Consider the following 5713-nt stretch of genomic DNA (forward strand, 5'->3'; position numbering starts at 1 on the left):
TGAAAGCATCCAGGAGTGGGGCTATACCCTGCAAAGCCACAGGGGCAGAGCTGCCCAAGGCTGTGGGAGCCTAGCTATTGCATCAGCGCACCCTGGATATGAGACATGAAGTCAAAGGAGATACTTTTGGAACTTTAAGGTTTAATGACTGCCCTATTGGATTTTGGACTGGCATGGGGCCTGTAGCACCTTTGTTTTGTCCAAATTGTCCCATTGGGAATTAGTGTATTTACCCAATGCCTGTATTCCTGTTGTATCCAGGAAGTCACTAACTTGCTTTTGATTTTACAGGCTCATAGGTGGAAGAGACTTGCCTTGTCTTACATGAGACTTTGGACTTAGACTTTTGAGTTAATGCTGGAATGAGTTAAGACTTTGGTGGACTGTTGGAAGGGCATGATTGTGTTTTGAAATGTGAGGATATGAGATCTGGAAGGGGCTGGGGTGGAATGATACGGTTTGGCTGTGTCCCCACCCAAATCTCATCTTGAATTGTAGTTCCCATAATCCCCGCGTATCGTGGCAGGGACCCAATGAGAGGTACCTGAATCATAGGGGCAGTTACCTCCATGGTGTTTTCGTGATAGTGGGTGAGTTCTCACGAAATCTGATGGATAAAACCATCAGAAAAGGAGCTTTTCCTCTTTTGCTCAGCATTTTTCCTTGCTGACACCATGTGAAGAAAGACGTGTTTGCTTCCCCTTCTGCCATGATTTTAAGTTTCCTGAGGCATCCCCAGCCCTGCAGAACTATGAGTCAATTAAACTTCTTTCCTTATAAATTACCCAGTCTCAGGTATTTCTTCATAGCAGCATGAGAACAGACTAATACTAATACAAGACTAACACAGATCAGTGAACAAATGCTTTCTTCTTTTGGGTGGTAAAGTTGCATATTTTTCTATTGTGGGACTAAACCATAATTTATAATTTATTTAAGTAGCCTCCTACTGTATAAATGGGCACTTAAGAAATTTCCAATATTTTGCTATTAAAACTTTGCCGCAAGAACTCAATACACAGGTAATTTCACACACATTTGGCAGGGTTTTGAAACGGATCAAGGCATTGCCAAGGAAAAAAACAGGGCAAGATATTACTGGCAGAGGGAACGACTCAGGCAAAGTCCCAAAGATGTAAAATAGAATGTAAGTAATTCAATATTACTAATGTATAAAATCTGAGGTTGGGCCGAGGTGGGCAGATCACCTTGAGTCAGGAGTTCGAGACCAGCCTGGCCAACATGGTGAAACCCCATCTCTACTAAAAATACAAAAAGTAGCCAGGCATGGTGGTGTGTATTTGCAATCCCAGCTACTTGGGAAGCTGAGGCAGGAGAATCACCTGAGCCCGGGAGGTGGAGGCTTCAGTGAGCTGAGACTGCGTTACTGCACTCCAGCCTGGACAACAGAGTGAGCCTCCATCTCAAAATCAATCAACCAATCAAATAATCAATCAATCTAAAATGGGAGAATAGTAGGGGAGAGAAGGAGAAAAAAATGGAGTGAGATTACTTGGACTCAATCCTGTAACATTTTATTAAGGGGCTGAAAGAGATCAGATTTGTGCTTTAAAAAAAGACAATTCTGGCCGGGCGCGGTGGCTCAAGCCTGTAATCCCAGCACTTTGGGAGGCCGAGATGGGCGGATCATGAGGTCAGGAGATCGAGACCATCCTGGCTAACACGGTGAAACCCCGTCTCTACTAAGAAATACAAAAAATAGCCGGGCGAGGTGGCAGCGCCTGTAGTCCCAGCTACTCGGGAGGCTGAGGCCGGAGAATGGCGTGAAGCCGGGAGGCGGAGCTTGCAGTGAGCTGAGATCCGGCCACTGCACTCCAGCCTGGGTGACAGCGCGAGACTCCGTCTCAAAAAAAAAAAAAAAAAAAAAAAGACAATTCTATCAAAATAACTTACATCCATACAATGGAATATTATTTAGCAATAAAAAGGAATAAAGTGCTGATACATGCCATCCCATGCATAAACTTCAAAAACATTATGGTGAGATTAGCCAGTCACAGAAGACCACAGATTGCATGATTCCATTTAAATGAATTTCTAGAATAGTCAAATCCACTAACAGAAAGTAGATTAGTGCTTGCCTAGGGCTGCAGAGAGGGAGGAGAGTTAAGGAGAAATGGGAGTGACTAACAGGTATGGGGGTTTCTTTATATTTTTTGAGACAGTGTCTCACTCTGTCACCCAGGCTGGAGTATAGTAGCGCAATCTTGGCTCACTGCAACCTCTGTCTCCCGGGTTCATGTGATTCTCCTACCTCAGCCTCCCGAGTAGCTGGGATTACAAGTGCCTGCCACCACACCCAGCTAATTTTTGTATTTTCAGTAGAGACAGGGTTTCACCATGATGGCCAGGCTGTCTCGAATTCCTGACCTCGGGTGATCCAACCACCTCAGCCACCCAAAGTGCAGAGATTACAGGCATGAGCCACCGTGCCCTGTGGGGGTTTCTTTTTGGGGTGATGACAAAGTTCTAAAATTGTTTGTGGTAATGATTACTTAACTCCATGAATATATTTTAAAAACCACTAAATTGTACATTTTACATGTGTGTTTATATGATATGTAAATTTATCTCAGCAGAGCTGTTAAAATGAAAAATGACTATTCTGATGGCTGTGTAGTGAATGGATTTGAGAGGATTCAAGATTGGAGGCTGTAGAACCACTTAGGAAATGAAACAATATAGGTGAAAGATGATGAGGGTCTAAATTAAGACACAGGCAGTAGTGACAGAAAGACGGATTCAAGAGATATTTGGAAGGTAAGACCAATAGCATTCAGTGATTGACTAGATAAAGGAGTGATGGGAAAAGGGATGAATCCTGAGCTTCTGGTTTGGGTAGTAGGATGAAGGATTGTTTTACTATCTATATTTCTACCCATATGAGATAGCAAGCATAAAAAGGGCAGATTTGGGGTAAAAAAAACTTTTATTTCAGATATGTTGAGTTTGAGGTGCCTATAGGACATCAAGACGCAAATGTCTAGATAGCTGTCTTGAGCCACATCAAAGTTAAGAAGAGAAAACTGGGACTGCAGATTTGAGTCATGAGTAAACAGGCTAGTTAAAACGGGCTAGTTGGATGTGATTGCTTGGGGCAAGCATACTAAGTAAGCAAGAAGTGGGCCAAGGATGAAACTCTGGGGAACACTTATATTTTAGGAGCAGGCTAAAAATAAAGATCCAGTGAAGTTGATGGAAAAAGAAGTCTACTAACAGAGCGGGAAAACTAGAAGAGAGTAGTTATTACAGCTAAGAGAAGAGAGACTTTCACAAAAAAAGGAGTTTACAGTGGTGCTATTGTCAATAGCCAGTTTGTAAAGTGTTTGCCAGTTCACAAGAAGACAAATAAGGAGCTTGGACCACAATGTAAATTAACTGCTTCCTTCATTAACAGTATCAAGGAAAAAAAAGAACAGCTGAACTAAAACAGTGTATCCTGTGACATAAATGATTGAGGCAGCGCATAACAATACATAACAGAGTGACCAGCAGATGTATAGCATTCACTCTTATTTCTGGTGAACAAATGAGACCTTAAAACCTACCAGACTCTTTGTAAGCTTGGGAAACTGAAAACGAACAAGGAAAAAAAGAACCTACTGGACTTTAATAAACCCAACATGCTTAATTTTACAATTAGAATTTTCTTTCTTTCTTTTTAAATATAGATGGGGTCTCACTTTGTTGCCCATGCTGGTCTTGAACTCCTGGCCTCTCAAAGTGTTGGGATTATAGGTATGAGCCACCATACCTGGCCCTTAAAATTTTCATGGTGGAACTCTTTTGCACTCTTTGATCAAACTCCTTTGTTTCTTCCACTTCTATTTCTTAAAAACAAACAAACAAACAAACAAACTTTACTGAAGTATGACATATAAAAAGTTGTACATATTTAATGTATACAACCTGAGTTTGGTGAGAAGTATATCCCTGAGAAACCATCACCACAATCCAGACTATAAACATATCCATCATCTCCAAAAGTTTCCTCCTACCCGAATACATTTTTCTATTTATCTTCATTTAATATAGTTCCTCTATCCTTAGTTAATTAAGAATGTTAGAGGTTACCCCCTCTCCCCATAAAGTGTTAACTATCTAGAAAGGTCTGCTAATCAAAAACATTTCATTCTTCTCCTCTATCTTGGGAAAAGTATAAAACAGATCACAAAGGCCAACAGTATTTGGTACATTTTACATAACACTTTACACGGATGAGAAGAATGTAGGTTCTAAGCCTATAACTGCTTTACTGAATTTCTCATAGGGGATTTGCAAAAGTTATTCTCCGTGGATTTCTTTTTTCTTGTAAGAAAGCTGATTCAATGACTTTTATAAAGCTAAATGTCAAAAGTTCCAGTAAAAAATTATGATTTCTCAGGTATATTTGTCTCTAAATATAAACAGCAACTAAGCAAGCAACTGAATTCCATCTAATCTCTTCATTCTTGTAAAACTAGTAATAGCTGACCCCCTGAGTATGCACAGAAAGGAAACGTCTGTGTTTGGTGTCAACAGTTATTGAGCCAACCAAATACAAGAAATCTCTCCCTCCCACAGTTGCAACCACGCAAACACAAACTGGTGCGGTGGAAAAAATCACTAGGTTAATCGGGTGTTCCAGATTCTAGTTCTGGTACAACATTTAACTAGCTGTGTAACTCTTGGCAAATTTGTTTCCTCATTTACAAAATAAGGAGATGGGGCTGGATGATTACCAAAGAGCTTTCAAGGTGTATCTGTGTTATTAAAATTTCATGGGGGAGTTACTAAGAAAAAATGTTTAATAAGGCTCCTTAGGAAGGTAACAGTGAAAAAAAGTTGAGAATCACTGGTCTAGAAGTGAGAGTATATAGCAATATCTCATCACCTCAACTCGTTCTAAAAACAAATAAAAGCTTAGTTATTTTCACAACTTTCTATATAGCGACAATCAACATTTTATTGAGCACCTCCTCTCTGTAGCGAACAGTTATAGATGCCTACGTTGTTTCAAATCCTTTATCTCCACTATTTCACTTAATCCTCACAATTAAGCCAATCACCCTTAATTTACAGATTAGGAGACTGAGGGTCAAATATTACAAATATTTTGTGCAAGGTCTTAAGGCTAAAAGTGACTGCTCGAATAACTAGAATCCAGATTTGACTCCAAAGCCGATTCTCTCTAATTCACTCTTCTGCTTTTCATTACTATGATATTCACCAAGGTATTACACCTGGTAGACCTGTAATTACGTAAAACACTAAACTGCAACGAGGTCATTAAAAAGACACTAGATTATTGGGTAAATTTTTTAAAGATCTATCTTAAATAAACGTGGAGACTTCTTTGTACAGAAAAGTAGAGTTCAGAAGCCGTGATCCCTGGGATCCGAAAAGACAAAAAACCAGAATCAGCTGAGGGAAGTAGTGAGGAATTTTGACATTAGTCTTCACATATTATGGATTTACATTCCGGCCGACAAAGATTCTCTAGGCCGCCGGTTTCCTCGCTGTTGCAGAATAAACGCTGAGGATCCCCTGCGTCAGCGAGCTGCTCAGCAGAGAAAGGCGAGACTACGGGGCTTTAGGCCTAGAGAAGCGGGGGCTGTCCTACGGACCTCAGAGACATCACCACTTTCACTTCCAGCACCTCAGGGAAGGCAGTCTCCGTGGGCCTGATCCCTCCCCAGGTCTCTTTACTCAC

The 5713-nt window shown here is 40.7% G+C and overlaps 1 protein-coding gene across 1 annotated transcript in view; it reads right to left on the reverse strand.

The window, feature by feature from the left end:
* CIR1 (corepressor interacting with RBPJ, 1) overlaps positions 1-5713 on the reverse strand; it is a 49254-nt gene that overhangs the window by 43362 nt on the left and 179 nt on the right. The gene's annotated exons all lie outside the window — the stretch shown is intronic.

The sequence above is a fragment of the Papio anubis genome, chromosome 10, assembly GCF_008728515.1.
Source record: "Papio anubis isolate 15944 chromosome 10, Panubis1.0, whole genome shotgun sequence".
Lineage (NCBI taxonomy): Eukaryota > Metazoa > Chordata > Mammalia > Primates > Cercopithecidae > Papio > Papio anubis.